The sequence below is a fragment of the Grammomys surdaster genome, unplaced genomic scaffold, assembly GCF_004785775.1.
Source record: "Grammomys surdaster isolate TR1022 unplaced genomic scaffold, NIH_TR_1.0 136, whole genome shotgun sequence".
In the NCBI taxonomy this organism is placed as follows: domain Eukaryota; kingdom Metazoa; phylum Chordata; class Mammalia; order Rodentia; family Muridae; genus Grammomys; species Grammomys surdaster.
This window is the reverse complement of record NW_021604594.1, coordinates 10,986,341-11,002,503: the sequence shown is the minus strand read 5'-3', so window position 1 is coordinate 11,002,503 and position 16,163 is coordinate 10,986,341. Positions and strand designations below refer to the sequence as shown.

The window sequence follows — 16,163 nt, the reverse complement described above, 5'->3', positions numbered from 1 at the left end:
GCATTTTATGTAACCTAAGATATCTAAAATATTTTAATGCCCAAGTAAATCTTTCTTTTTTAAAATTAGTTTTTTTAGGTTAACGAAGTATCGAGTTTCCCCACAGGCCTTGTGCAGGTGGGTTGTCGGACTGTTCTTGTTCGTTCCTCACAGCATGACTGCCCTCTCCTGAAAGATAGCCAACATTCTCTTTGTACCAAGCCTTCACATGCCATGTGTCTTCTCTGCTTCTAGCACAATCTCAGTGTGACCTGGCCATATCTAGTATGGCCTTGACACTGGATTTTGTAGAATTAGACACTACCCTTGGGATGACTTCTGCACCAATAAGACATTCGGTCTTGGAATTTGTGTAATTAAATTAAATGGAATTGAATTTTGGGGATGAGGGTACAATGAGGATGCCTGATGGGTCCTCAGGTCACTCACTGCCCACCCTTTCCTTCTGCTATAGAAGGGAAGACAAAGGGGGCAGTGTGTTCACCTTACTGGAAGTTTAGGAGGCAAAAAGCACAGGGAATCCTTCCCTCTACACTGGGCCTCCTAGGTTACAAAACACCTTGATGGAACCTTATTAAATTCCATCCACGGCTTCAGCTGATCATTTCCCTTTTTGAAAAAATATTTATTTTTATTATTTTTAGTAATGTACATGTGTCTGTATCTGTGTGTAGATATGTGAACATAATAAGGTACCCAAAGAGGACAAAGGTGTTGGATCCTTCTGGATCTAGACCCACGGAGTGGTTGTGAGCTGCTGGATGTGGGTGCTGGGACTTGAACCCAGGTCCTCTGGAAGAGCAGTATTTGCTCTTAACCACTGAGCCATCTCTCCAGCCCCCTTGATGATCGGGTCATCTCCCACTATTCAGACGTGTATAGTCTCTTGATAATTTCCCAGCTTCAGACATTTGAACTACACAATTTTGTGACAATTTCACACTACTAAAATAACAGAGTCATGCACGACACAATGACATTGCAGTCAGGGACAAGACCTCAGAGATGATGATGGTCCTGTCGGATCCTGTTTAGCGAAGTCGTCTTTTGTATAAGTGAACTCTGTGATGTTAGCACAGTGATAGAATCACCCACAATGCATTTCCAAGACCATGTCATCCTCTATAAGAAGTCATGTAAGGCTGAAGAGATAGTTATGAGCACTGACTGCTCTTCCAGAGGTCCTGAATTCAATTCCCAGTAACCATGTGGTGGCTCACAACCACCAGTAATGGGATAAGATTTTTATTTGTATTTTTTATCTTTTTATTTTTCATCGAATGTAAAGAAATCTAAGTACATATTAGGGTGCTATCTTAATAAAATGTAAAATTACATCCATGATTTTTTTGTTTTTGTTGTTTTGTTTTATTTGAGACAGGGTCTTATATAGCTAAGGCGAATGTTTGATCCTTCTGTCCCTACCCCCTGGGCTACAGAGGGTGACATGTTTGCATGGTCCACCACTTCCAGCCTTGAATTTCATATGGCACTATGTTTTTCCCCTTAGGAAATATTTTAACTAATAATTATTTAAATAAAGAATTACTTATCCATAGTTCTCAAAATCATCTTCTAAACCACGAACAGGGGGATTGTGGCACACAGTGCTGGGGAGGGAGGGAGGCAGCTCGGGCAGACACCTCTTTACAGTTGGAGAGTTCAGAGGAGCACACATCCTCCCCTCCCCCATGCCTCTACCCTCCTACATCAAGCCATGACACTGTTACCTACCGCTTGTTATTCAGACTGTTCTTTGCTCTAGCTGGCCTGCACTTGCTCCCACCAGCTGTTAGATCACTCGGCTGTAAGCCCCACCTGCAAGGGAACAACCATCTTCTTATTCATCTTCCAGAGCTTTCAGAGCTGAGTAAGTTTGGAAATTCAACTTCTATCTATAACTCTCATGACAGAAACACCTACCAATGCCCTCCTAATACTTCTTCTTGTTAGTTAGCTCAGTGATATTTTTTTGTTGTTAAAGATTAATTTACTTATTTTTATGTATATGAGTACACTGTCATTGTCTTCAGACACACCAGAAGAAGGCACTGGATCCCATTACAGATGGTTGTGAGCCACATGTGGTTGCTGGGAATTGAACTCAAGACCTCTGGAAGAGCAGCCAGTGCTCCTAACCGCCGAGCCATCTCTTCAGCCCTAGCTTACTGATTTTTTTAATTTGAATTATCCATAAGCTCTGAAGACTTTAAGAACTGAGAAATTTCAATGAAGGAGTTTTACGGCATCGAAACGGCTTAAAACAAATTAGCTATACATTAGTGTATGCGTTTCCTTATGCATCGAATAACAAGATCTAGTGGATAGCCTATTATGTTCCACATTTCAAAGTGGAAATGAGCATAAACAATATATAGAGATGTCTGCATTATAATATGCACCAGTTAATCTACAGTTGTGTAATAAATTACTCCAGAACCTCATGAGCACTTAAACCAAGACCATTACATTATAGCACAGAACCCAAGGGGCAGAGATCTTCTCACACAGCCTAGCTGTGTGCCTCTGACACAAGGTTTCAGTCAGGGCTGTAATCTCATTTGAAGGTCTGACTGATTGAGAAACTGCTTCCAAGCTTACTCATGCTTCAGTCTCCGCCCACCCTAGCCCAATCCCCCCCCCCTCTCCCCCAGCTGTTGGCAAAACGCCTCCCTTGGCTCGGTGGCATTTAGTTCTCTATAGGATAGTTGTTCATGACACTGTGGTTGGCTTTCTTCAGAGAACAAGACAGTGAGGATGAAAGCGGAAGTCTCTGCAACTTGATCTCAGAAGGGCATCCCCTCCTCTCTGCTGTACTCCCTTCACCAAAGTGAATCATTCAATCCGTTCCACAGGCAGGGCAGCTAACCAACAAACGCTTGTTACATCTCAGACAGTGAGTCTGAAGGACGGGTTTTATATATGAACTTGAATTTCGAGGGATTTGGATCACCGGACACTGTCTTGTAAGCTGCCTGCTACCTGATGTGTTATGTAGATGACATAAAACATCTACAGTTTTCTGCGGGAGATGACATCACAAGGGCGCCCGAGTTCCACCTCACTTTGTTGGATACATTCACAAGTCAAGGCAATGCAAAATCCCTAGGGGCTAGTAAAGACAGAGGAGTGTAGCTTTCTTTTTAGTTCTTTGCTTTTTTATTTTATGTGTGTGGGTGTTGTACCTGCATGTATGTTTGTGAACCATATGCATGCCTGGCGTTCACGGAGGCAGCACGGGATCCCCTAAAACTGGAGTTATAGACAATTGTGAGCCACATGGGTGCCAAGAATCAAACCCAGGTCCTCTGCAAGAGTGGCTAAGTACCCTTAGCCATTGAGCCATCTCTCCAGCCCCAGAAGCACCATTTCTCTATCTAATTTACAGATTTCTGGTTGAAAGCCCCTGCTTATGAAGTAAACAGTCTATCTTACACCATCTAAAAGCTAGTTGGGTTCTTTGGGGATGGGCACAAACATTCTTCACACATCCCTAGGGTCCATCATCTGGGTTTACTATGTTTGTGGGAGATCTTTTTTTAAAAAAATTAAAAAAAAATGTGGGTTTGTGGTCCATGCAGAAATATATCCAACTCTGAAGACTTCCCTTGTAGCTGAAAAAAGGCAAATGTTTGGCCCCAGTGAGGAACTCCTGGAGTTGAGCTTTACCTACTCTGGGCAGGCGGGCCTCAGCAATCTTCATGAGCAAACAAGCCCTAGTTTGAAGTAATAACCACCTCTCTAATGCAATGTGGAAACAAGAGCTGGGGAGATCAATGCTTTTCTGGAGAATTCTTATCTTTTAAAAACCGGGGCCACAGAAAACAGGAATAATCTAAATTATCCCCGGAGAGGAGGGTGGCGCTTTACCTCTGTTTCTACCATAGTCATGACCGCTGTGGCCACTCTGCCAGCAAGTGTGGAATAGCCTGGGCTCTGTGGCAGAGGCTGTGCCACAGAAGCAGTCAGCTAGACATACGGTTGCAGGTTTCAATTCTGCCATCCAGGACCTCAGTGGAAATCTCGTCACTTGCTCACAGGAATGCTTTGTTCTCATTTTCTCGGGGTAGGACAGAGGACACATGCAACACGTTTCATAACTGGACTCTGTCTTAGTGCTGGAACTCGGTTCCAGAGCAGTGCCTGGCACTGGCTTTTCAGCTGTGAAAATACAGAAGTCTTGGGGACTCTGTTGTTCACTCAGACAACAGAAGCTGTGAACAATTCACTAACAGGTTTTGAAACATCCCGACTGTTTAATAACAAGCATTTCTGCGTCAGGCAAATAAGAACCAATACCAACTATGGAGAGCATTGCTTCTCCTAATGTTCCCTTGGGAGGATGTTGCTATTGAAACTGACCTCAATCCCTGCAGCACTCTGGCCTGTGTGGAGGGGATAGAATCCAGCTTTCTTCTCAGTGCCCTGTCCTGTGGCCACAGCTTCTGGGTCCTGATTACTTCTAAGGCCTGCAGAACCTCTCACTCAGATCTCTCTGGAGGATTTGCCTGACAGTATCCCCACGTCCAGTTATATCTGAGCATACAGACTGAGATACTGCTGCTGGCTAAAGGCTTTTGTGCGGCAGAGGTTAGGTGTTCTGGGGGTCTGTTTGATCAGCATGTTTTTAGCCCACAGGTAGCATTGCCCCCAAGACTCCCATCACTGTATGGGGCAGAGGCCAAGGAAAACATGTTGTTTGTGAATCTTCTCACCTATGAACATCTACTTGAAATGTGTGGATTCCAATTGTTTTAGGCTTATCATGAAGACCACTCTGCAATGCCGCTGGGTGCATAATGTAAAATCACAAAATGCTTTCCGAACTACTAAAACGCCCCAGTTTGTTTTACTTCATGCTTCTGGGAAGTGGATGGGGAGAACTCTGAACACACACAGACCTGTGGAATTCAATCAAGTCACTTCCTCTCTGAGGACTTCTCATCTCAGTAAACAAGACTCATCCAGCACCTGCCTCGGATGCAGGTTGAAGATCCAAAGGAGATAATTTACAGAGAGATGTGACAGATGTGCTCTTGGTATTTGAGAGCAGCAGTAAGAATTTAGTACTTAATCTGAAATGCCAGTATCATTGCAGTGTGTTAATGAAGCCCTCATTTTAAATAGTTGGGGTTTGTCCGTATAAGCTGCTTTCTGTTTGTCTGTTTGTTGAGATACACTCGGGATGTGTAGACGGCTTCAAACTCACAATCCCGCTGGCATTGCCTTCCGAATCCTAGGATTACTAGTAATTACCCTCACAGTGGGCTTCACACTAGCTAGTTAATAGCAAAATGTGAAAATGTAAGCTAAAAGTTTTGCGTGGACTCTGACTTTATCTGTGAAAACTCAGATCTCCCTGAATGATGTAATATATCTCCTTTTCCATAGGAAAATAACTTAAGATTACTTCCCTGAAATTGTAGAACTGCGCAATGTCTGTGACAAACACAGTCCCAATTATCTTTAGCACATTTATATAAACGTAAAGGCTGGGGCCATCTGACAAGTCTCACTGCCGTTTCCACATCAGCAGGGGAAGGCTGGACTTGGTCAGTCAGTGCTTTTGCCAGTTTTGTTAAAACACAGACTTTGGTTCCTTAAAACAAATATTATGGAGTTGGCTGGTGATTAAGGAGTTAAAGACAAGGCTTGTGACAAGAAGCGCGCTTTCTCCCACTTTACCCGAGAGCTCCAGCTCTCTGAGCAGACACTCAGAAAACAAAGGCTGCACAAGACACCACACCAGCCCTGCCCACCTCCTCTACAAGTGCTTCATGGGTCACAGGGTCACTCTGGAGTGACACTGTACTACTGAGACCACCGAGAAAGAGTGGTCGGTGTCTTCTAGAACCCTCTTTTAGGTATACCCAACTCTCCACGTGGATGGACCTCCAACGGGTATCTCGAACTCAATAAACCCTGAACTCTTGATGTTCCCCTGCTGCACAGCCTCCCCCATCCCCTAACCCCCACCCCACACTGCCTTCATTGTTTTTTGACAACATTTCTGTTTTTCATGTGCTTTTGGCCAAATTTCTAGGAATCTTCCTTGACTCCTCTCTCCTCCAAATGTTATTCAACCCAACAGTTAATCTTACTGAATTTTGCTTTTTAGATTTTATTTTTAATTATGTGTGTGTGTGTGTGGGGGGGGTTATGTGCATGTGAGTGCTATGCCTGAGGAGGCCAGTAGGGGGCCTTGGGTAGCTGTGATCCACACCACATGGTGTTGGGAGCCATTCCTCTAGCTGCTCTTATTGTTTCCCTTCAATTGTGCTGGCTGTGCACCTCCCCAGGTCTGTCAGCCCCCCCTCTCCCTGGTGCAGCACCCGGGATTCTTAACCGTTTCTCTCTCCCTCTCTCCCTCCCACAGCCTACAGTACAGTAAGGCCATGGCACTTCTCCAGCTCCCGGACTTCTCTAAAGTTATTTCTCATTTTGAATGAGAGACAGATCCCCACTGGCCTACTGGACCTCCAGCACTCTGCTTCCAACATCTGCTTTCTCCCTTCTCTGCCTGAGTGGCAGTGGCTACTGGCTATTCCTTGGGCATGCCAGGCATGCTCCTGCCTCCTCTGTCCTATGCTTTCCTCCATCTACCTATGTATCATCTTCTCTTACTCCTTCCAGGTCTGTGCTGTCTTCTCACAAGCATCAACCTCATCAACTCATTTGAACTCACACTCCCACCACTGTCCTGTTTCTTTCCCTTCCCTGTTTACTCAGTACTCACGACTCTCTAACCTCCTAAAAGTGTGCATTATAAAAGCTGGGTATGGTGATGCATACCTGTAGTCCCTATACAAGGGAAGCTGAGACAGGAAGATGGTGAATTTGAGACCAGTCTGAGCTACAGAGTGACGCTGTTTCAAAAACAATGAAAAATCATGTAGTGTTTCTTAGGTATACTGCTTATGGTTCACGGCCTCCAACTGGATGAGAAGGTCTACGAGGAAAGTGATCAATAAATGTTTCTGAATTAAGAGGAAATGTCAAGAAAGGAAGGAAAGGGGTAGGGGAATGAAAAGAGAGGAAAAAAGCAAGCAGAAAACAAACCTGACTACGTAATAAAGCTAAAGGGCCTTGTGAGTTCTAGTGGCAGGGCCTGCGTGTGTCCTGTCTGCTTTACTCGTAACACGTGTGTGTGTGTGTGTGTGGGGGCAGTTGACAAAGTGCTTGCTCCACAACCCTGAGAGCCTTAGTTCAAGTGTCTAGAACCCACTTTTAAAACCCTGATGTGGCAGTTCCTGCTGGTAACCTCAATGCTGCAGAGGCTAGACAGGAGGATCCTTGGGCCTTACTGGTCAGCCAGTCTACCTGAATCAGTGCTGAAGAACGACTGGGGGAAACCTTCAACACTGACCCTGAGTGTCCCCTCCCCGCTTGCAGTATTTCATTTATTTCATGTGTATAGGTTTTGTTTTGTCTGCATGTATGTATGCACCAGGTGTGTACCTGGTGCACACAGAGGTTAATAGAAGGCACTGGATCTCCCTGGACTGGAGTTACAGACAGTTCTGAGCTGTGTGGGTGCTAATATTGAATCTGGGTCCTCTGGAAGAGCAGCCAGTGTTCTTATCCACTGGGCCATCTCTCCAGCTGGCTTGGGATGTTTTAGAGAAGAACAGAGGATGAAAAATGACACCAGAAGTGGCTGCTGGGAAGGTCCCAGGGAAGAACCTAAGGAGTGGCTGTGCTGTTAAAAGGTACAACCTGTGGTTCTCATTTGCAGTTCCTGACCAAGACAGGCCCCAGAAGCTAGGACTTCCCCAGGAGGATCATGAAACATCTAATCTTCTCCAGCCTTTTACTCTTGGAAGCGGCCACAAAGGAATTCTCTGACTTGCCTCTGCCCTACAGTAGTCAGAAGAGTTCCCTGCCCCACACCCTGGATGGCAGAATTGCTGCCTAGAAAGGCCAAGAACGCTGAACAGACAGGTTTCCCTGGTCAGTCTACATGGAACATTATCTCTACAATGAAGCTTCTACTAAGCCAGTAGGATAGGGAAAGAGCTGGAGGGTAGACAGTGGAGATTTCTACTGAAGGGACACATCAAGTTTCTTCTCCCACATTTCAGCCTGTGTCCTTTGTGATACACTAGCCTCCTTACAAGAGTCCTTTGTGATACGCTTCATAATCAATGGGCACACCCAACTATCACCCACTATCATAAGCTTCTCTCACAAATTGGTCAAACCTGAGGAGAGGTTGGGGAAATGCCAATTTGCAGCCCGTGAGTTAGAATCACAGGTAGTGCTTGCAACTCACATCTAAAGTGGGGAAATGGGGAGGCGGGGAGGCGGGGAGGCGGGGACGTGGGGACGTGGGGACGTGGGGACGTGGGGACGTGGGGAGCAGTCTTGAGCCCTCCACCTGTCAGATGCTATCTCCATGGCAAAACTGAGTGGATCAGAGGACACTGGCGGGTGTCCATGGCACAAGTGCCTGCTCCCTCATGAGTGTAAATTCCCTCATGCTTTCTAGGGTCGGAGATGTGACCTGTGTTATATGAGTGTTTGGAAGGAGAAGCCTGAGTCCAAATGGGAGCTGGTCTACACGAAGGTTAACAACTTCAAATTCAGCCCCCACAGAAGAGGTCCTCTAGTCTTAGACTCAGCATGGCTGACCCTCATTAAAATTCCCAAGGAGCTGCTGGACATATGAGAACCTACAGGCGACGCCATTCTTTCCACTGAGCACTCCTACTGTCCAGCCGACTCCTCTCCTGAGACAACGGAGTCTGCTGCCAGTTTCTGAAGGAGGACCAGCAGCCATGGAATCAGTGCTAAGGATGACTGGCTCTCCCGAGGATTGCTTCACCCTGAAACTCATCCATACTTTACAACAGATTTCAGTCATAGTTTTCGACCCACTTCTGTGTCTACTAGAGTCAGTCTTTGCTGTCCCAGCCCATTACTAAGTGCCCCCCTTCCTTCTCGGGAACCAGGTCATTACACACAGGCTTCGTCTGGGTAAGATGGATTAAGTTTCTGACCACAAGATATAGTTACATTGTTGTCTGCCAGGAGAATGCAGAAGGAAGTAGCAGCAAGCAGAGGTTACTTTGTCAAACCCTCAACCTCTTGGTCGAACCCTCATTAGGCATGAATCAGGACTCTAGGTGCCACAGAGGCACCTGTATTCAGACTCCAGTGCTAGGATCCGTCTAGGCCTGAGTGCCACTCATCAACTTGTCTAACATCTGTCAGGTCACTTGACATTTCTGGGTCTGTTTCCAAATTTTAAAAAAGGAGAGTCCTAAAGTCTCTTCTTTTTCTTAAAAAAAAAAAGTCTATCTCTTTTCTATTTGCCCCCTTGAATTCTAAATGACGACAGAGCATCTGCAAGTCTCTTTCCTAAACTCTTCCCAAAGCCAGATGTTCCTGGCACTGAGGAAGGGAAAACAGTTCTTCAATAACCCAACGTTTCTCCCTTTTAGGGCCAATTACCTCTGGCTTTTTCAGGTCTTCTCTTACCACTATTTCCCTTATAAATACTTAAAAGAAAAAAATAGTAAACTATTCATCCTTCCTGATTCATCGGGATCTATCGCATACTAATTACTCTTTCCAGATTCCTCCCCTTGAGCACACCCTCTCCAGGGTGCTCAGCAGCCTCACCGTGCTCCCTTTTTACAGAGAGTCTCATTTAACGCTCTGGATTGAACGGCTGCGTGAGGAAACATATCATCTACACATAAAAATTCTGGCTTGAGCCTTCAGAAGGTGATAGGCCTGCAGTGGCAGGGGGGACATTTGGGAGACGAAATAGAGAGGACGGACAAAGAGAAGATGGGAAGACATGGTGCTCTGTGGGAGAGGTTCTGGGAGAAATCCTGGTGGCAGTTCAAGTGTGTTCACTTCAATGAGTTGTGGTAACTGTATTATTTCCCCAAGAAGGCCCAGTGCAGGGAGAAGCTGAGCTAGAGTATCAATTCTTTTCCTTTAAGAGCTCTCTCTGGACAACTTTCTGCAGTACAAGTTGGTAAGCAACCCCTCCACTGGATCTACCCACTCCTCTGAAGTCAGAAACTTCCTACAGATTTCTAATGCCCTTAAGGGAGACCAGGTCTTCCCACTGGTGGCCCAGAGATCAAAGAAGACACTTAAAGTACTGCCACACAGAGAATAGCAGTGTCCACGGGCAACCTCTCCAAATGAGTCCATACATACATGTGCAACACCTTAGGCTAAACATGGTTCAAATAATTGTAGAGTCCAACATACCATCTCATCATGCTTTAAACAGCGGCTCACTATGTAGCCCAGGCTGGCCTTGAACTCATAAATTCACCTGCCTCTGCTTCTCAAGTGCTGGGGATTAAAGACATGAACCATTGTATCCAGCTCATGTAACAACTTTTAGCTGAAAAAACAAAATCCCTAAGGGATTCTTCCACATATACCACACACACACACACGCACACACACACACACACACACACACACACCTTACTACAACCCTACAACTTCCTTTTATGCCACTATCATTTGCAGCTGTTATAACTTTGATCTGAGTTCTCCCAACAGCTCGCGCTTTGGAAGCCTAGCTCCCACTGAAGCAGTGTTCAGAGCTAGGACTGTTGAGATGTGACTGGATCCTGGGGGCTCTGACTTCATCAATGCATTGGTTCCACAATGGACTCATAAGTGGTTGCATTACTGGAAGGTGGTGGACAGTACGGGTGGAACCTACTTCGAGGAAGCAGGCCATTAAGATTGTGAGCTAGAAAGATAGCCTTTATCCCAGGTCCCTTCCTGTCTCTTTCTTTGCTTCCCGGCTATCGATAGGTGATAGGTGAATTCTCCTTTGCCATTCTCTTACTCCACAGTGGTCCTATCATGACACAAATACACGAGCCAGCCAATCATAGGCTGAAACCTTCGTAACTGTGAGCCAAAACCAATCATTCCTCTATAACATAGCTCATACCAGAGATTTTGTCACAGTGATGAAAAGCCTTATTAAACCACAAACTAATGTTAATGTAAAATCCATCCCGTAATGAAGGCTGAGCGCAGTGCAGAGGAGCCAAGATCACTACAGACAACACCAAAACAGATACTCTGGTAAGTGTCTAGTCAGATAGTCCCAAAGCAATAACTTTTCACTAGGACAAAGAAATCACAAAATGGTAAAGGAGTATCCACCCAAACAGCCGTGGGTATTGATTCACAGTGCTATGCTCACCTCAAGTGGGATTCTAGGAAAAAAAAAAAAAAGATGCTGCATGTGTCAGGTCTAGGGGAAGGGAAGGTTGAGAGCCCCACTCCTAGTTTTTCTTTAGAGAATCGCAATGCGACCATACTGCCTCTCATCAAGCCGGCCATTTTTCTCTCCAGCTTTAAGATGACAATCCATCTCTTTTCACCTTCAAGCAGAACTCTGTTTAACTTGGCAGTGACGCCGAACCGAGAGTTTCTAGTGCTTTCCCACCCAGCATGACCTATCATCTGCCACCCAGGATCCACCCTTCTTTCAAACCCCTTCCAGCCTGGAGGTCAGGATGATGTATAAGGAGAACTCTTCATAAACTTTTTCTGGCATCCCTAACACAGTGGAGGCAGAAAGAAAACAGGCCAAGGAATGCCTACAGAGAGCAGAAGAAATGGAAGCAGCTTTTGGATCAATACATATGTTAAAAAGAAAAAAAAAAGGAAAGAAAAAAAAGACATCAGGTCCATCTGGAAAGCATTTTAACAAAATAAAAAAATCCTTTCTAGTATGAACAGCAGATTAGCATAATACAAAACTCCCTGAACAGCAAAGCTCTCTGACAAACTTTACAAAAGAGAACCAAAGAAGTTTTCCTTCGAGGGACGTCGAGCCATGGCTGAGCCGCAAGCCTCTCCCCTGCTCTAGGGTAGCACCATGTAACAGGAAGGAGGCCATCCTACGGCAGATCTCACTTCACAGTCTCCACAGGCATTTATTTGTACCAGAGGCTCCAACGGCAGAGAAGCCCGACCTGCTCTGTTCTACCCGCTGGAATCATGTGCTGCCCCTGTCAGCACCAGGGAATAATTTTTGGAAAACAGTGAGGCTCAGATCTCAGCTTAGAGAACCTCCCTTGACATCAGCTTCCTCTCCACTTTCTTGCACAACGTGATAGTAAAAAATGAAAATAGGCTGCAATCCAAGCACATACCAACACCGAGTCTTAACTTTCATCCCTGCCGTGGTTATTCTGCACTACTGGAATGTAAACACACGAGTCCACCAACCTTTCACCCCTGGTTGTTTTTCAGTCCAGACACGTTAGAAAACTAAAGCCAGACTCAAGACAGAGAGGAAACCGGAAACTGATCCTAGTCCCCTCTCTCCGTCGCTATTTGTTTATGTATTTGGTTTAGACAAGGTCTCTTGTAGCTCAGACTGGCTTTGAACTCACTATGTAACTGAAGAAGACCTTAAAGACCTGATCCTCCAGCCTCCACCTTCCGAATGCTGAGATTACAGGCATGTGCACGACCACACCCAGTTTATGTGGGGCTGCAGTTAACAGCACCAAACTTGGGCTTTGTGCACCCCAGACAAGTACTCTCTACCTACTGAGTCCCAGCCCCAGTCTCAACAAAAGCAAAACAACCTCCCTGGCTAACTGGGCTGTTCTAATGCTTTGCATGACCTCCTTCCTCCTCTTGACTCAGACTTGAGACATTTTCCTTGCTCTTTACAGGTCTGGAAGCAGCTGGTTACTTTGTCAGAATTTCTGTTGACTTTGCTCTTCATGCGGAAGTGTTCCCCTGGTGGCCATCAGATTATCAGCTCCGGGCTGGTTAGATGCTCCGGAGAGTTACCCCCCACGACCCGTCACCCACCTTTCTGACACTGTGTTAGACTCACCCAATCTTCTTTACCATCTGAAACACAGGAGTGTGGACAGGAGGCCCTAATCACCACCAAGCCTCGAGGCTTCTCCAAACCTGCTCAGCTTTAGGCCAGGTTGGGTTGCTTCTTAAACTGAGGACTTCCCCATCTACACTCAAGCTACCCTACCCCCCTCTTCTCTCCCCACAGCTCATGTAAGGAAGGAAAGGAAGGAAGGGGGTGGGACAGAAAAAAAATGTATGGGCCTGAAAAGTTTATTCTGTCATGAAATGCAAGCCGAAAGAACTCATAGGTTTTATGGGATGAAAAGTCCATAAAACAAGAAGCTTTTGCACATAGCCTTGAAGCACGCTTTTTAGCCACAGTATTTCTTCTCCAACTCTGCACAGACGCCCCACACATGTCTGCAAACACAAGCTGACCAGTCCTGTTTCAGATTTGTGCTAGTAAAAATGAGAAGAGGCTTAGCTGCATTCCATGAAACAACATATTTAACGAACATCTGAAGTTTATTCTTTTTAAAGGCATAGAAGTTCTAAACAAGGAAGCCAGCGATTCTGAGAATTTCATTTTCGCCACAGTGGCTCAATGCTTGTTCCTCTAACAACGTGTGGTTACCAGCTTTGCACAGACTCTTACATTCAAAGACAGCACAGTTTCTTTTCATTAGAAACACACATAAAGTCAGCTCAAGGGAAGGGAGTCAAACAGGTGGGTATTTTAGAGCCACCATGGAGGGTTTTTCCAGACAGAAGGCACTAACCTGTGTTGCTTTAATTCGCTGAAAACCGGCTGATCGTGGCAGTCCCCAGCTATCTTCTGGCCAGCTTCCTGTGAGGCTGCATGTGACATTGCACTTCCTCACAGCACCTTCTGCCTGCCTCTCTAACTGCTCAGAGGCATGTGATACAACCGGCCAGCTGCTCTTCTCACACAGGATGCCCCCGCACCTATAGAAAAGACCACCTCCTTACAGGGGTTCCCTGGCCTCTTCTGGGTGTTCATAGGGCACAAGTAAATAAGAGATAAGACTGCAGGGAGATCCCACTTTATGGGACAGAGGAAAGCAGAGAAAAAGAGAGTCCACTGCCCTAGGCTCTCCAGTCTAGAGTTGGGGTTCCATAACCTACAAAGGGTGGACCAGTATGAGAGCCTGGGGTTTGGACATTCTCCTGCAGTTGGGTCTCTGATATTGATGCCCACCCAAGAGACATCTAAGGAAGGACTCTTGATAGTACTGTTGCCAAGATGTCCCCACACTCTCCTCTAGGAGATGCATTATCGCCAGCAGAACAGAACCAACTCTTTGCTCCTGTTTCTGGGTCCTGCTACAACCATGGCCATTCACCCTGAACTTCCTGAGAGAGTCTCAAGTTCATGCAGCCTGTTTAGCAATGCTGTCAGACACTGTGCCCTAATTCTTGGGTTAGAAAACAGAGCCACTGTGTTGTCAGCCTCCCTGGACTAAGTAATTTTGATGCATGAAAAGAAGAAAGGGTGTCTGGCTATGTCCCTCTTTGCCCTGGACGGGGGAGAAGGCCAGCGGAGCCATTTCTAGCTTTCCTGTCTGGCCATCCTCTTTCCTCTGATAGTCACCCCAGTTCTCAAGAGGGTACAAACTCATAGAAACTTGTGAATGTAGGAAGTGGTATGTGGGATTAAAACTATGTCCAAGACCAGCAGGAATCGTCTCCAATTTGTTCAACTTGACTCTTCTGAAAAGCCCCCAAATGGTTTCTTTCTGGCCACCCAGCACAATTCTTTGTTCAAAAATGCTTTAAGAGGGGTTTTTGGTTTTGGATTTCAGCAAGGTAACTATAGACAAATGTCAAGGGTCAGAACTACTTCCCATGTAACTCTTGAGTGTGGTTTCCATGTGAGCCCCACAGTAAGGAAATTAGCCCTGAATGAACGCTGCAGAGAACGATCTGACTCTGGAGTCTCACCACATGATTACAGCTCTGGCTTTAGGAACACCAGTAACTGGTTTCCCATTTTGACAGCTGTCGGCTGGTTTGGGGATTGGACTGTACATCTGGATTAGCCAGCTGAGCCAAGATGGCTGCCTACATTACAGACATGGCATTAGCTTTACAATACGAATAATGGTAACTCTTCACCATCTTGGAGTCAGACATTGCAAAGAACTTTGTGGAGGAAAACAGTAAGGCTCTATGTGAACATGTGATAGTAGTATTTAGATGTCTCACAGTCTGAGATCAGTTTCTAGTTCTGTTTTCTACTAAGTGGGTCTGTATGTTCTCGTGTGCTGTGGTGTGTGGGATCAGTAAAGATCTTCAGACACCTAATCAGGCTTCTCCATGTGGATGCTTCTTCTGCTTTTTACATTTTAAATTAAAAATGTTTAAGATATAATTTAAAAATTTCAAGATTTAATTTTTTCCATTTCCATGTATCTGTGGTGTGCATGTATGTATGTTTTCATATGTATGGACACACGTGCAGGGTGCACATACATGTGTATCCACACATATGTGGCAGTCCAAGGTTGATAGGGTAATCATCCTCAGTCACTCTTCTGCCTTGTTTATAAAGGAAGGGTCTCTCAATCAATCCCAGAGCTTGCCAGTATGACTAATCTCACAGGCCAATTGCCTCTTTGGATCCTCTTCAGATGCTGGAATTACAAGTGGATGCCACTCACAACAAACATTTACATGGGTTTTGGGGAATCCTCATGATTGTGTGGTAAGGGCTTTAACCCCTGAGCTATCTCCCCCAACTTGTAATCTTTAGGATTTTGTTTGTTTGTTTGTTTGTTGTTTTGATTTTTTTTTTTGAGACAAGATTTCTCTGTGTAGCTCTGGCTGTCCTAGAACTCACTCTGTAGACCAGGCTGGTCTTGAACTCAGAGATTCAATTGCCTCTGCCTTCCAAGCTCTGGGATTAAAGACGTGCACCACGAAGAACTTCATGGCGGAGAAACAGTAAGAGCTCTATGTGAGGCAGGATTTTATTTTTTTGAGCAGTTGAAAAGCTATAGAAAGTTTGAGAGCATAGAGAAAGCCCATCTATTCAGGCCCCTCTATCACTAACATTTAATAGTATATGTAAGGAATAATTAGTAAGCTGATATTGAAATATTAACTCAAGTCCTTAGCTGATATTTTCTGGAACAAAGAAAAGTATGCTAAAAGCTAAGGAATTATCTTACATTTGATGCTGTCTTGGGGCGAGGGAAACAGAGGGTAATTAACTCTTACTGGGACTACTGAACATCAATTAACTCTCCTCCCTCATTTCCCCCCAACTGAACAAGCATCTTTATGAAGGTAATCAGGTACATAGTGTCTACAGATTTAAAAAA

General features: G+C 45.2%; 1 protein-coding gene across 4 annotated transcripts in view; it reads right to left on the bottom strand.

Moving 5' to 3' along the window:
* The window catches only part of Wipf1 (WAS/WASL interacting protein family member 1), a 104,544-nt gene that overhangs the window by 46,601 nt on the left and 41,780 nt on the right, over positions 1-16,163 (bottom strand). Inside the window, exon 1 of one of the 4 annotated variants that reach the window (XM_028762883.1) lies at positions 13,599-13,707. The exons of 1 other annotated variant lie outside the window; for it this stretch is intronic. The gene's annotated coding sequence lies outside the window, so the exon portion shown is untranslated. Of the gene's footprint in view, positions 1-1,734; positions 1,820-12,850; positions 12,977-13,598; positions 13,708-16,163 lie in introns of those variants that run through there. 2 more of the 4 variants (XM_028762884.1, XM_028762886.1) reach the window with 2 other exon arrangements.